This window comes from Anser cygnoides, chromosome 11 (genome assembly GCF_040182565.1).
Source record: "Anser cygnoides isolate HZ-2024a breed goose chromosome 11, Taihu_goose_T2T_genome, whole genome shotgun sequence".
NCBI classification, from domain to species: domain Eukaryota; kingdom Metazoa; phylum Chordata; class Aves; order Anseriformes; family Anatidae; genus Anser; species Anser cygnoides.
The window spans coordinates 22022550-22039152 of NC_089883.1; the positions used below are offsets into that span (position 1 = coordinate 22022550).

Genomic DNA, 16603 nt, shown 5'->3' on the forward strand with positions numbered 1-16603 from the left:
TAGTAAGAGACTAGTTGACGTTGAGTCTGTGATACAGAAAGCAGTACAAGGACAACGTAAAACACTCATGCATATTGCTCCCTGTGATGCAGCCTAGTCTGACAGGTTTTCCCAGCTTACACAGGATGGGCAGTGAAAGCACTGCCATGCAAGCATTATTGCCATCACATTTGTGCTACCTCAGCTTTTCTATTCTTTGCTGAATGTTCTTCTAAGATTCAATAACACAAAATAAGCACAGATGACTAATTGTGTTCTTGATCTTCTCTCCTATGCTCTGCCCTCTTGTTTGGGACTTGGATCAAAGTAATTAACTACAAGTTAACGCTAGACCCCCCATCATAGCCTATAACAACAGCACAGCGTTTACCAGGAGACAGAATCTGCCCCTGTCCTGTCAAGAGTACCTCACCACCTCTGTAATGTCATCCACTTCAACGGGACTGCAATACTCACTCTAAGATAGTAAGACCATGTTGTAATCAATACACTGGGAATCTGGACAGATGTTTTTCCCTCAGGCTAGCCACTCTCATTTTACCACTAAAACCTGTAGATGAACATTTCCTAGAGCCACTCAAGTCTCTGCAAATCTGGCCATTGAGTTCAGCAGAACCTGGATTCCCCCCAGCTCATACTCCCTAGCAAACAGTTCATTCCATAGGATAACACGTAGTGTGAGTTTGCAAATAAGACTAACTTGCCCCCAATCTTAATTAAACAAAAACGTAATTAAGACATTAGTGCCAAATTCATGTGTAAGACTTACTAATGGAAAAACTGCAAAGGATTAAAAAAACAACAACAAAAGAAAACAACCTTGAAGCTAACCAAATAAGAAGACACTAAGAAGCTTTTGAAAACTAATTGCCAAATAAAATGTTTGAGATTGATTCCCAGTAGCAGTGGTTCCTGCAGAAGCAACAAACAAGATGAGGATTTATACTGAAGTATTTGGTGTATTTATTGGATTCTAAGTCTAATGCGTTTAGAGAATTTCTGTTGTCTCCTAAGCTCTACTTTGTTGGGCAAAATCAGTCATTAATATTAAAAGAAAAAAAATCTCCCCACAAAAGCATGCCTTTCTGCAGTTGGTACATGGGGCTCAAATAACTCAATAAAGATTAGATATACTTCAAACTGAAATACACTAGTGCCCAAGCAGCTGTCTTCTTTCCACCCAAGCTATGTGTGATTCAGGGAGGCAATAAAAATATGTTCTATAAGCAAATGATCAAGAAAAGTGTGTTGTTTTTTTGTTTTTGTTTTGTTTTTATCCAAACTAATTGTTCAAGTACCACTGAAGCAGGTGTGTGTGAAACTCTTACTGTGGTATCTGATGATTATTACCGAAGGCCTTATTTTTGATGGATTTCATGTAACAAAGGGTTTTATTCATGTTGTTTTACGTTTTCTGTACTCTTACCTGTCCCTTATGTGACATACACATATTTAATATTGGCTAAGCTGCTCTGACTTTGAGTGTTGTGTGCGCATTTCCACTGACAAGTATCAGTAGCAATAAAATTAAATCATTCGGATTAAATGTTTAAGAGTTTTCTGTTGTTTTTTCCCAGCGAACATCCATTCTTTCTTGTAACTTTTTCCTTCCTGTCCAGGTATCTGTCTAAAGAATTAAGACAACAGTTTTACAAGAACCTATCCCTGAGGAAGAATTTAGTGAGCCACTTTCAAGCAGTTTCAGAAATCATAGTTCTTAAGGAGGTCTAAACCTAATTTTATGACATTAGAAACATTTAGCTCTAACTTTCATAGCTGTGTTTAAAAGACGAACAGAAAACAGGAGCTAAAATCAGAACCAAAAGAGTCCAGCAAGGATTTACAGAACTTCTGCTGGAAAAAGTTAAAGCTCCGCAGTTGAATCACAAACTTCATCAGAGCCAAAGATAAGAAGAAATTTTGGAAGACAAAGGGTTAAAGATCAAGTGAAAAATACCTACTGAGCTGTTTTTAAAGTCAGTTGTAGTCAGGCATGGACTCTGTAAAGAGATATTCAGTTAAATTCCTGTGTAACTCTTGGTAGAGCAAATCCAACAGTATCAGCAACAGAACTGATGATAGGCTTTCAAAAGACTTTTCTCTCCCCCCCCTTCAGAAGTCCCTTTGAAAAAGTGAGAGGAAGCCTGTGAAGCTTTTGTTTCTGAAGATCTATAACTTGATGATGGCGAATGGGGAGAGAGTGGGGCACTGCTGGAACTGATTTTCAATGCTTCCTCTAGAGGGAATATGATGGCTAGTGTAAGCAGCTTCAGAAGTCGGACTTACAGGCCTCTCACTGTTGTTGAAAAATTCCAGAATTTATTGTCTTGTCTGAAATTCATAAGATATTTAACTTTCTTGATGATGACATTTCAGTGTGCTATCTTCAAGAAAGCTGATTTTTGTTAAGAACTTGTTAGGGGGCGCAGATTAAGCAGTCAGGCTCAGTCGCAAAGGCTGATCAGTTCACAGCACGAGTACTGCTGAGCACTGAGCTCCATGGGGCTGGATGGACAGGCTCCAGCACTTTCTAGAGAAATATCAGAAAACCAGTTCTGAAGCACTGTTCCTCTAACCCATAGGCTGTCTGAAGATGCTACAGGAAATTCCTTTTCTATCATAAAACTCTTGATACTTTGAAAATAAGCTACTGCTTAGTTAGTGATAATAAATTGAGATTTCATGTCTGAAGATGATTTCTATGACGTGTCAGCTGGTTAAATAAAATTTTATGGACAGAAAAATGTAATGATTTATGGGATTTATTAGCACTACACTAAACTAGCAGCCTCACACAACCTTTTCTTGGTGGCATCCTTTCTCCCTGGGGTACAGGGCACAGTTTCGTTGTGAGGGCACGATGTGCCAAGAAATGCACATGAACTTACCATAGCATGCTGGAGCTGGAAGACTTGAGATGCCTGTGCACATTTTATACTTCTGTTCCGGCACAAAGAAAATGACTAAGGCATTGTAAGCTCTTTCAAGCAAGCCTAAGGGGTTGGGTTAAGAGAGTCTGAATCTCAACTATCTACTGTAGCTCCACTAATGAGATTTTTTCCCCCCCTACGTAGGTGGTCTTTAATTTCTTAAATGCAATTAGAATACAGTTGTTGCCTGATTTTTTTATTATTATTTTTGAAAGTGCCGACTACTGCACTTAGTTTCATAGTTACAACGTTTCCAGAATTGACTTCTGTGCTCTGCAGCCTATTTTCAGGAAACATTTTGTAAGAGGGATGATATTTGGAACTCTACTTTTATGGTTGCAAAGGCCTCTCTCTGCCTCTCTTTTTTTTTTCTTTTTTTTTCTTTTTTGCTTCCTTTGTTCATGAGGGGCCACTTTTAATTCCTAGATGTGCTTTTGGAGATAAGTTCCTTTCCTTTGAAATACATACTAGTAAAACAAAACATTAGAAATACTTTTTACGTCTTTAGACAAAATAAGGGATTTACTTTATGAGATTCTATGCTGTGTACTTTTAATGTACTGCTCAGAACATTAAGATATTTGTTCATTTCTAGTTTTTTTCTAGACATTTCATGACATGTTCATTAGATGCATTTTGCTCATTATGTAAAGGCATGAAAGACCATCTGGCTTATTCTGTTTTAGCTAAGTGAAATGGAGGGTTTTAGGCTTTTAATCAAATTACAAAAAATTTCAACATTTCCCCCCCCCCCCCCCCCCTTTTCTTTTTAAGGATGACATAGATGTGCTGTGTAGTGTTTCCAGCTTGTAAGTTTTATTACAGTTTTGCTTTCTTGTGATTCATGAATTTATAACTCATACTTTCAAAAAAGAAAATGGAACATTTTTGCAAATCAACATCATGCATATTGCAAATTACAATAAACATGTCAGCAAAACTGGATATACTAACAGTTTATGGTGGCTAATTTGCTAATTTATTCTTTTTATATAAATGGACAAGTTACAACTGCCCATTGTGATCACATTAAAGGGAGAATGGTGTGGAAATTTCTGTTCTCAATCAACCCATAAAGAAGTGGACCCAACTTATTTTTAGACAGAATTCTGCTCATAATGTGAACAGTCACCTAAAATCTGCTGAGAAAAACAATCAGTTTCACAAGAAGTCTAAAATTTTCCTTTTATCCCATTAGTCAGCTTAATAACAAGTTTTACAATTTTTTCCTTGTAAAGTTTGTAAAAAGAATTTGACAAATACAAAAATAACACACTGAAAAGTTGAAAATAACGTTTTCCATTCTTCAGTATTATGATTTGTTGAAGCCAGTGAAATTAAATTACTATGATACAGAACATGATACCTAAATACACTGATCTAATAGGAGTTGCCCTATTCTAACAAAAGCTGCAGAGGTTTGACAGTATTTTTTAAGTTGTGGTTTCCCTGTGCTGAATACCCTACCCTGAAAAGCAGCGGAAAAGTAGTTTTTCTTGAACATGTTGTGTTCAAGTGCTTCTTTATACAGAAAATCAAAATCCTGAGAATTCCCACCAGAAAATGTCTGAAAATGTTTACTCGAGTAAATCTTCATTAAAATCACCAAACGCTGTCTAGGTAGAACAATTTGATATACATCAGGAAAAGAATAGAATTGATTAGGAAATTGTTGATTCTGAAACCCCTTAGTTTAAGATATAAACACAAAAGGACTCTGAATATCTGTACTACACAACACATAAATCTTATGTACATTCAGAAAGATAAATGTGAGGCAGAAATATGTCCAAATTCAGAACAGACTCAAAACTTCCTTAAGATTTATAGATGTTTGGATCCAAAGAGGACAATTCAGGACCATAATAGAACCAAGTCTATATATATATAAAGTTCGAATCCAGATATGATAGGAGCTTCATTACATTTTGTGAGGTTTGATTTACATTTCTTGCTCAGCTTTATTCCCCTAAAATCTAACAGATGTAAAATAAAGTAACCAAGTTGAAGTGCAGTCTTACTTAAGACACTTTAAATCACATGTTAGGTTAAAGGAATAACAAGATGAAGAACCAATCAAATCTTGTTTCTGCATTTCTAAGTTTCTCTCTTTTGGGCAAACCACTTGCTGAGATTGTCTGCATTACTGTGGTCTGTCTCAGTCTAGAAAAAAGAAAACTGTCCCAGATATTGTGATCATAACAGAAAAAGGAAACAAACTAAATGGGTGAGACTTCAGTAAGGCATTCCTCTCCTCCTTGCCCCAGCTGATTTAAAACCAATTTGGCAAAAAGTTTCGAAGCAAGGTCTTAAAATAAAACACAGGTTGGGAGTCGAAAAGGATATGGTAGTTTGTAAACTTCAGTACGATCAGTTCTGCAAGTCAAGGAATATGGAACAGCATTATCAATTTTATGCTTCCTCAGATAGTAGGAGACCAAGGGACATTGGCCACCAAATCTGAGGAGCACACACTTGCATTCTGGATCTGAGCCAATATGAGAAGACTGTAAAAATGGGAGAAAAGTCAGTAAGGCATACTATTTGCAGACAGTTTGATAATAGAACAGAATAGAAACTTCTACACAGACTAAATATTTCTGCTGAGAATGTTTTGTTGAAAAAACCTTAGTTTTAAAGAAAATGTATAGTATATACTGGTGCTATCAGTATAAGGGGGGATCAGAATCTCTAACGAAGACTGGTGGCAATGATCTAATGTTATGGGAGATTTTTGTTCTTGATTTCAAACAGGAAAACTGCAGGAAACTAAAACATACATAAGACCAAATTCTTGGCATGGAACATAAACACCTGCAACTAAGCTTGAATTATTTCAAATCAATGCAGTATTTTATGCACAACAATTAAAAACAAAATAAAATAAAGTAAATCAAGGTGTGTGATAAATTAGTTCTATCAAGATACCTAGTAAATCCCATTTTAAACTGCAGTTTACCACATGGATGCTCTTACCTAATTAATTCTAGTGTAAGGCTAAAGTCTTTTCCTTTCGTTAACACTGAAAGATTTAAAATACAGTAGAAAGAAGAATTGAATAAAATCACATAAAACACATAAAAACAACCCAGCACAAATACAGTTAGTAAAAGAAAAGTATAACAAACACATCAGTATTCAAAGCCACTGATAGTATAATCTATACAATTTAAAGATAGCATTTATGTCTGATTTTGTCATTTTTTTAAACAAATCACACCTAAAATTACTGCAATTACAAATTGGAGGAGAAAAATCCCCTTCCTTTTTTTCCTTATTTTCTCCCTGCATTCCTCTGTATTCTGATGTTGCCTCTGTGTAGATAACTTTGTTGTGTAGAGCATTTTAGTAGTGTATTTCATAAACATTAACAGAAATGTGGCTCTTGTGAGTAAGCTACACTTACTACTCTCCTTTTAACATCAGAAGTGTGTAAAGCAAACCTCTGTTATGGTTTCAGATTCCTTTGGCATATCATTTGTATGTTCAGAATCTTCACTTATTTTTTCATCTGCCACATATTTCCTATCTTCAAGTAGGTCTTTGCTAACAAAAACAGAAAGATCATACTGTTTCATTTACTGGCCATACATCGATACTGCTGTCTTCCTATTGTTATGACATCCCTTTTCATCACATAGCATTTTCTTGGTACTGTAGGATACACATCATTCTTTCGGTGAAAGATGAATAAGCCTATTCCTTAAGACACAAAAATGCATTTTTCACATGCATTTTTCCAGCCAAAAAGCTATGCAAACAGATATCACTGCAGGTAGTGAATCAGTTAATGAAAAATGGTGCTAAGAAGGCTATTTAATCCAGCTACTACATTATTAGAGGCATACTGATCTGTCAATTCATTGGAAATTAGACAACGTCTTACTAATGCTGGCAATAAAACACAGATCCTTAGCTCTGCCTATCTCATGTGTTTTTAGAAGTGTATAATTAATAATCCTAGATTCCTAAGGTTGCACAAAATAGAGAGTAAATATCCAGTCTCACAAGGCTGATGCCCTTCTGCCTGCCTACTGAAGTAAAAAAATAAGCTATACAACACTGGAGAGTATTCAGCTTTGTGCAGTTTGAACAGGAAGCAGGCTAATGGGATTTTGACTGTGCACATGTAGAAACATTATACTTCATGTAGTGCACACATACACACACACGTTGTCCAAGTGCAAGCCTGCTGTCTTGCAAAGTTCCCCTTGTAATTTTCTGTTGCAGTAATAAAGGAATAAAACAATTACTGAGCAAATAGTATATGTAAGAATGACATGCTGAATTTTTTTAGATAGATCTTCAATACCTTCAAGATCCTTTAGAATAGTTCTTAAGGAAGAATAAAGCCATTCGCTTCTTGAAGGTTTTTAAACAAACTAGCAGTTTTACAGTAAATTGTCAGGCATCCATGAAGGCAAAGCCAGATCTTAACTGGGCAAGTACATCTTAGCCACAGGTTATAAAACAGACACAGATGTACAAAACTATCAAGCCAGGAAAATGAAACTTTGGAAGAACAGTGAGAAAAGCTTTACATTTTTGCACAACAGGAAATCCACTGAACAAGAAGAATTACAAATAACCACTAACATGCCTTATTTGCCTTAAATACAAAAGCTCCTAAAATGAGAAATAACATAACCAAATAAGAATAACCACAAAGTGAAGAATTTTATTTAATTTAAAAAAAAAAGAAAAAAGAAAACCTCTTTGAACACAGCAACTTAGTGCACAGAGAGGATGATGGAAGAGAAGACACAGAACTGCTAAAAAAGAACTGAAATGAAGTAACCTCTTTGTGTTCTGATGCCAGCAGACAAATACGAACACTAAAGGTTTCCTGCAATGACAATTACCCCATAGGCTTTCAAAACAGTTTATATACTTGCAAGCAAAATATGTGCAGGAATAAGGTTCCAGACTCCAAAAAGTTAGCAAAATGGAGAATGATGTACTAAGCACTTCTATATCAGTTAATCTGAATTTTTAGAAAGATGTTTACAATACTAACAGGAAGGTTAACTGAGATATACTGACTTATGGGTAAACATCTACTTTGGAAGCTTGCATTTAATGACTTTTCTTTCTGCCTTAGTAATACAGACAGATTATGTAGAGCCATCCACCTTTTGCAAGCCCTCCTTTGTGCAGTAGCATTTAAGAGAGACTTGAAGAAAAAGAGAGAAATGTCTGTGGACAGTCAATGTGCAGTTGGACAACATATCTAAAATCTGTAATTATGGAAAATGCTTTATCCTTTTTTAACTTGCCCTTTTCTACTCTGTCACTGGAGATGCAATACTCCACTCCAGAAGCTCAATAATAATTTCAAAGGATGTCTGAGAGTTCTCTTAGCAAAGCTACGATTCAAGGAGTGTGAACGTTCAAGCACAGAGCTTCATAAAAATGAGCGTGTAACTCTAGCTAGCTGCGCTGCAGAGATGGGACTTGGAACAATTATTTGGACACATTCTTAGCTTAAACTCTTCCTGGAGTAGGTCTAATCACCAATGAAGAAAGTCATTTTGAATGCCTCATAGCATTTTTTTTTCCATAGCCATCAGTTAAGTTGACATTCCCTCTGCAGAGATACGCACTTATGTTGCAGAGAAAAACAAACAATCGAAAAGGCTTGGTTTTACAGATATAGATCAGGACTTTCTGAAACCAATAAGCATAGTTACACTTTAGCCCTAAGATCTGAATTTAGTAAAGAAAATTAATAAATTAGTCTCCTACCTCAAACTGGATTATAATCTAACCTTGTTCATAAAAAGGTGCCAGACACATGCTATCTGGGAATAACATCTGTGTGCTGTAAGAAAACCTCTCACTGCTTGCAGAAGTGACAAGCATAAATAAAAATACTTTAATGGAAATGTGCAGCAGCAAACAGGTGGACAAGGACCTGAAAGGATAATCCAAAAAATTTAGCTAGTATCAAATTCAGATTTTACTGGCATGGAACATTTCTGAGGAGGAAATACACAGCAGGAATAGAGAAGACTTAGAACTCCTCTGGTGGCGTGCTGAGGGCAGAAGTTATATTGCTCAATAAACCAGGAGTGATTTCAAATCCTGGTGGTCTCCTGCCATAGAGTAGTGTTCTCTCTGGAAAAAAGAAAGTGGACAAAGTGGAAAAAGATTTGGTAACTAACAAGATGAGGCTAGAGATAAGCTACTCATAAAGGTGATGCCAAAAGATTGGAAAGGAGGAAAAACAAGAGAAAAACAAAGCCAAAGAACAAGAACACTTTCTCCTCCTACCTTAGTCCCCAAAGAATCCCAGTGTCCCAGGATGAGTGAGACAGGGAAAGGCAGTACGCAGCCCAGATTGCCACCCTAGTGAGAACTACAGTGGAAAAGCCATGTCCCAGAACATGGCTCAGCCCTGCAGCCTGACATGTCAGTAATGTCTTTGTTGACAAGATGGGAGTACAAACTGAATGACTGAATATCTGGCAGAAAGAGGAAGGAAGGAGCAAAGTGTTACTGCTTTTGTCCCTTTTCCCTTTACCGTAATGACCAAGACCACTGGTGTCATAAAAGCATTGTCAGAGGCCATGCTTAAACAAATCCCAGCATTCTTTGAATTGCAGGCTCCGTTTCTGATAACATTATGATTACAACTGGATCTAAAGGACCTGCATGTCTGAAACTGCTGTTTTCCAAACTACACCATTTAGTTTAATTAAAATACCACTTCTTCCCACACACTTGTCTCATTTGTGTTACACATGAACACCACAGACTCAAATCCTTGAGAAATGTAAACTCAACAAGATGGTCACTATGTCAGGACTTTTTATAACTCCTGTGACCTTACCTATCATTCCTAAGACCAATGCAAAATTAATAGCTCTAGGGTTTATTCCTCTTCCTTCAACATTTCTCCACAGGAGGTAAGTCCAGAAACCTCTTACACAGACATAAGTTTTTAGACAGTTCATAAGGAAGAATTAATCAAGAATAACCAGTACTAGACAGATCCTGATTTTGACAGACTTCTCATCATCACAAGAATTAACATTCATTTACAGTCCACTGATGGACAGTTTAACTAAAGACACACTGTACCCTGAAGAACCTTTTTATTGCTGACAGTAATACTTGGGTTAGAATTAGCACAGCATGATTTCTAAATCCCAAATTGAGCCTGCAGAGAATGTAGTTAAAAAAGGGTTGTTTGTTGGGTGTGGTTTTTGTGTTTTTTATTTTTTTTAAACTTGCAAACTGAGCCAACTTGATCTGGAAATCATTAACAGATAATAAACATAACCTTCCCTCACTCACTCCCAAGACGCCATCTCTACAGTCACTTTTCAGAATACAATCATATTTTTACAACATGTCATCCTACAGAGGAGAGCCACACAGGCTTTCATTTTATCTGATTTCTCCCTTACTGCTAAGGAATTAGTGCCTTCTCTTCAACAGGACTCTGTTCCTGGCAAGGAGAAAGAACTGGAGTGAAAAGAGAAGGAAGTTGGAAAAAGAAGAAAAGTAAGAGACTTTCAGGAGTAAGTTACATCTTTGCAAAATTCTCACATTGATTCTTCATTTTGACAGGTCATTAGGCATTTGTACACACTTGATGAATTTACCGCTGATAGTAACACCGTGGTGAATGTTTTTGTTTCATCATTGTACATGCTAAATCTTTACCGTTCACGAGATAGTAGTGGTGGCAGATATTTATCTAATGTGCACAAGAGATCTGTGGTCTGCCATGTTGCGTTTACTGCTGTGTAACTGTAACACTATCTACAAACAGTTGTATTTTTAGCATGATTGCAAAAGTGAAAAATACAGAACTGTTATCTGTTTAAAAGAAATTCAGAATCATATTTTGATTTTGAATCAGCTGAAACATATTAAGCCTTGATGTTCTCATTAACATCTAGCTGTTAAGATTATTATAGTCACTTTTTTTTTTTTAGCCTTTCTTCATGAGGTCTGAATAATGAAGACCTTACACAGATGAAACTCCCACCGACGTCAACTAGTATTTTGTCTGTATACAGCCTTTACTGTTTTATTATTATATAGGTTCAGGTGTTTGGAAAACAATCACTAAAAACATTCACACTTAAAAATTAATTGCTTTGCCATTGTCTTCCACACCAGTGAATTATTAGCGATTGCCTAAATTAAGACTTCCAGCGTAGCTGTCAGTGGTTGTGAATAACAGTGCAGAACTTCTCTAATTTTGTAGCCCTTTGCTGTTTTCATGAGCACAGACATCATTATTTTTTGTAAAGTACTTTAGTTTAGTCACGAAGTTGCAAATAGAGTTGTATTTCAAAGGTGGTGTGTAGAATTAGTTTAATTATTCCTTTTCTTTAGTAACCTAATATGATAATCACCTCTTGCTTTACTATATGCATATCTGAAACTAACACTGTTCTTATTACCTTTTAAATACAAAGCTGAAACATTTTAATGTAGTTTTCTAAACTACAGATTATGTTAATTAAGATAATTACGAAAGTTCTACAGTTTTTGGAGCACACTGATATTTGTCAAAAGATCTCTAAACTTGCTCGTGATTCTGAATGTAATCAAACATCTTTTGAACAATTTTTTGGATGTATTTCAAAAAAATCATTGAAGAATCAAAAACGTAGTTTTGAACATCAATGAAGTCTGTGCATGTATGCTTGTATATAAGTATGCGCAAAGTATGGATATTTATTTAATGATTCTACATTATATTACAATATATTATTGTACTATCAGGTTTCAACATATATATATATTCACAGCTTATTATGAAAATAAGGAGTTTCAGGCAGCTTCTTCATTAAAAAGCATTTTAAATAATATTTGTTAAATAGTGGTGAGACAGAATGAATATATATTCTGAACAGTTATATAGCCAAAAATTATCCACCAACAAGTCCAAGTTAAATGAAAGTTGTTTTGCTCAGTGAGATATTTTACTAAATTCTCTCGAATGACAAAGGCCATTCTGAAAAGCAAGCCAAAAAACACAGCAGGTCAGCTTTAAAGTGTGCTGCAACAATCAATCAGCCTTAAACAGATACCTAATACTGCTAGCCCATTGTGTAGTAGACTTGACGATAAGCAGAGAGACCAGACATTACTTCTTATAAAGTCATTTCTTAAAGAAATCTTTAAAAGCATATTTGGAGATTTTTAACAATTCTTATCATGTGAAACAAACACCTGCATCCTTTTGGTGCTCGTAAGAAATGGCTTATTTTCACGACAGCCTTGTAAACTATGTTGTAATCTGTTTTTCTACATGACAGGTGACAGATTTTGATCCACGCAGTACTATCACAAGGCTAGGCTTGGAGATGCACCTCTTTTCACTCCTTGCTTTCCAAAGTAATCATTTGAAAATAGTAATGTTAATAGGCTTTTTAATTATTCTGTTAACCCCACAAGGAATCTAATTTAGTGTCTCAGATCTGTGCAAATTCTTGACAGCCAAGAAAAACTAGTCCAATCTTTGTCATTAAAATTAGAAATGCTGCCTCTAATTATCTGAACAGAGAACAGTTTTGCCATCTAAAGCGCTGTAATTTTTAACTTCTGAAGTTTTGTTTTTTTTTTTTTTTAACTTTCCAGATATACATGAAATTAAAAAAAAAAAAAAAAAGCTTTTCAAAACGACCTCAATTTAAAAAGAAGGAAAAAGGAGATCTTTATAGCAGAGTAATGCTACTGCCATCCTGACCCAAAGATGTGAAGAAAGGTTTCTGAAGAGGAGAATCTGTTCTACTGCACTAAGATCAATGACCTTGTATTTTATCATTGAAGAGAAAACACCTTCTCTCTTCCCTCACTGAAAAAGGAACTCAAAATTAGACATGCTGCAAATACCACATGACCTGCTTCTCTGATATGAAATTACCTACATGACTGGTCCTATGAGCCTTGGAGAAAATGAATTTTTTAAAGGAAGTGTAAAGGAACACTTCTGAAGGGACAAAGCACAGAATAAGTAGACCCCAAGACAAGGCGTCAGACAGAGGCTAAAGATTCAAAAATTAAAAATTCAAGAAGAGGTCGATGATGGGAGGATTGTTTAAATGTCATTCTAACATCAACACAAACAACAACTTTGAAAATCATCAGATACCACTTATTTCCCTTGAAACTTCTCCAAAAGTTAAGGAAAATGAGAAAAAGATGTCTTTCTAATCAAGCTTGTGAAGCAAAGCACTGCAGGCTGTGAGTAAGAATGGAATTGAGCAATCTAAAAATTCAAGAAGATTTGCTATTGATTCCTACTTATTTAAATATAGAATATAGATTAGGCTTTCTGCTCACATGAGAAAATTGTAAAAGACAAAATGAACATATGGAGATCTCATCATCAGAGAGCTAATTGCTGAATCTGCTATATTGTGCTTGAAAATCTGACTTCTTTTAATAGAAAAAATAAGACTTATCCGGATTGTTTCATTTTATGACAGAATACAAGAATAGCTGTACTCAATCAAGCCAAAGGTACACAGAGTGCAGTATCCTATTTCCAACTCTGACCAATATGAGATGCCTAAGGAAGACTGTAAGAGCACAGCAAGCACAGTGATATTTCCACAAAAATCTCTCCTGGCCACAAGCATTTTGTGGCTTAGGAACCACAGGTGGTGACTCTGTATTAAATAGTCCTCTATGAATTTTCCTACTAATTAGCTCAGTAATCTTTGAAGTTTAAAAAAAAAAAATCTAGTGTCTTTTGGTGCTTAGCAATACTGTATGAAGAGCCATCTCTATTTTGTATTTATTTTTCTTTCTAAGTTTAATCTGATGTTCTGCTAGTCTTATTTGCTTTAAAGTTAGGAAATAATCAGAAAACTCATAACATGAACTCTTACAATAGACAGCTGAAGATTTTTATATATTAAGACATCTTGCAAACAGAAAGCTCTTCTCCCAAAACGTCATCTGGCAAAAGGAACTGAGGTTTCTTTTCCTGATTCTGCTCATTTAATAATCCCAAACTACTGGATAACAGTTTCTGTTTCCTGGATTCAATATTCTCAAGTTTGTATACTATAACCAAAACTTCTACTAGAAGTTTTGTCAAATATTTTATGTTTATAGTATAACATTCTTAGAGATGATTTTACAACATAGTTTAACCAGATGAAGATCAGCTGTTCTCCCTACTTTTTTTTTTTTTAATCACTGCAAAAATGAATTTGTCTGCAGACCAAGTTACCAAGACGTTCAACAGTTAGCGTGTACCTCACATTTCTCAGTCCTTAAATAAAACAAGTGCTTATTGGTGGGGCACACCAGGCATGAACCTATGGACAACAATCACACCTTGATTCTTGAAAAAATCCTGCCTCCCAGGGAGCATGGGATATCTTTCACCTCAGGTTATTTTAGATATGTATTAATTTAGTTTTAGATTTGTAGCTGGACACAGCTACTGAGGAATCAATACGAAGGCTGCTAGAATAACACAGCTTCATGAAGCACATCTTGTTAGTGCCTTCAAATATATATATATTTTCATTTTCTTATCAAATAACTAATCCAACCCATTTTCAGTCTGCAAAACAAAAAACTGGATTGATGCCCTCATTACAAGAGTGTCAAATCTTTATACACATTTAGACAACTGCAGCACAGCAGAAGACATTAAAGTGTCTGACTTCATCTAAAAACAGATAGATGCACATAGGATTGAATAGAACAGTTCAGTTGGAACGGACCTAAAAAGTTCATCAAGTCCCAATGCCAGCATAATGACATAGAAGAGTTCTTGAATATTATTATTTCAGCACATAAAAAGTCTATTTCCATGATTAGCATTAGCATCTATAGAAGCATATTGTTTAGAGTATGCCTAGTGTTGATGACAGGGCACAAGCAGGATTGCAGCCTCCAGCATCCCTAATCAACTAATGGAATATTTTATTTAAACATCTGCAAAAAATAGAACTATTTTTCATTAACTTTTCCTTTTATTTGTACCCTCTTATGCACTTGCAGCACATGAACAGAATTTTACAGCTTACAAGTATACAACATGATTAAAGATATATTTTTTTTAAATATGCATGCAAACTATTAAAACAGTTTTTGATTTCTCTCTTCCTCATATTAATTAAAGCACTGTGTTCTTGATGGCTTTAACATACTAGCAGAATTGTTTGGTAGATTTCTTTCCTTTAAAATAAGCTTTATGAATATTCAGCTGTGACTGTAACCTCTACTGTCAGACTAATCTTAGTTATCATCACCATTACCACATCATCCAGTATGCCAGACATGCTCGCAAGTGGAGAGCAATTGTAGGAATAGGGACAGGACAGTTTTATAAGGTGGCTAAAGCCTTCAGACACTGCAAACTATACCCAGCATAATTTATAGGTGTTACTCACATGACCAATACATACTCCTTATCTCATGAATGAATGCCTAAATAAACACTACCAGCTGTTGATCCTTTCATCACATGAGAAAAATCTGTAATAACTAAAAGCACATACAAAATGGTTAGCATCCAGGCCTTTGAATCTGCTGCCTCTGGTGAACAAGGAAAAGTTATGGAAGTTTCTGTTCTTTCAATATTATTTATTGTATATCATCCTCAATATTAGCTTGCACACACAATTAGGAAATAGCACAGAAACTTCCCAAATAGCTGTGTTACATCCTAACAAAATACAGCAGTAAAAACTTAAAAAAAACCTGTTTCTATCAGCTCAGACACTATCTTTCTCAATATCTTACCAACATCTTATTTCACTAATATCTTCATGTGTGGCAGGAAGGAATGAAATTTTCCATTGCTAGCTCAATGACCTGAAAGCATCTTCAGTAAAATTTAGAATATATTGGTTGAAGAAAAGACAAGCAGGCCACCCAGAAAGACTAAGTATCATAACTGGCCTCCAAAACATTTCTCCTCTTTTGCAGTGCAAGGTAATAATTGGATCAGAGTCTGTCTTTAACATCTGCTGCTGGTTGAAATCTCTGACGGGCTTTTCCAACTTCAACCTGAGATACATTTTGAACATTATTAATTCCCATGACCTAGTGTCAAAGTCTGATAGAGAAAGTGATCTGGTTGCCTTATCTTCCAGTATTTAATAACAGTTCTGGGTAGAAACAGCTGGAAACAATATCACATTAGCTACAATAAATTTTCAGAGGATTTTTTTGAAAATATCTCAGACCTTGTAGAGCCAATTCAGAAAACACACGTATAAATCAATGGCATGTAAAGGACTAGCCACACAAGCAAACTGCTCAAGATGATTACCTAATCAGATTACATAAAACATAATCAGAAGTAAAATGACATCTTACATAGTCATATGGAAATCTAGGTACAATTTTGTCCCAAACTCAGAATCCAAATTTTCTCAATTAAAATAAAATCAGATTAATTTGCATTTATTTCTTTAGCAATCATTAAACTGTGAATGGGCCCTGAAATGCCTCTTCACATGCAGCTTTTGTTGATTTTAGTAGAAACTTAGCATGCAGAAAATTAGAACAAGCTCTGAGCCTGCTCTAATATCACACAGAAGCTGTACTCTTTAAACTTTTACTCTGCTGTTTTGCCTTTTTTTTCTTTTTTTTTTCTTTTCTTTCAGCTTAAATGAAAGCATTTAACCACTAAAAATGCTTTTGGTTATTTTGATGTAAAAAACAGAATATCTGGACTG

General features: G+C 35.4%; 1 protein-coding gene and 1 long non-coding RNA gene across 7 annotated transcripts in view; one reads left to right on the top strand and one right to left on the bottom strand.

The window, feature by feature from the left end:
• Positions 1–16603, bottom strand: part of FAM227B (family with sequence similarity 227 member B) — a 124870-nt gene that overhangs the window by 44489 nt on the left and 63778 nt on the right. The gene's annotated exons all lie outside the window — the stretch shown is intronic.
• Positions 10072–15069, top strand: LOC125180698 (uncharacterized). The gene is made up of 2 exons (XR_007159491.2): positions 10072–10456; positions 12534–15069. It is a non-coding gene; the product is annotated as an uncharacterized lncRNA (long non-coding RNA).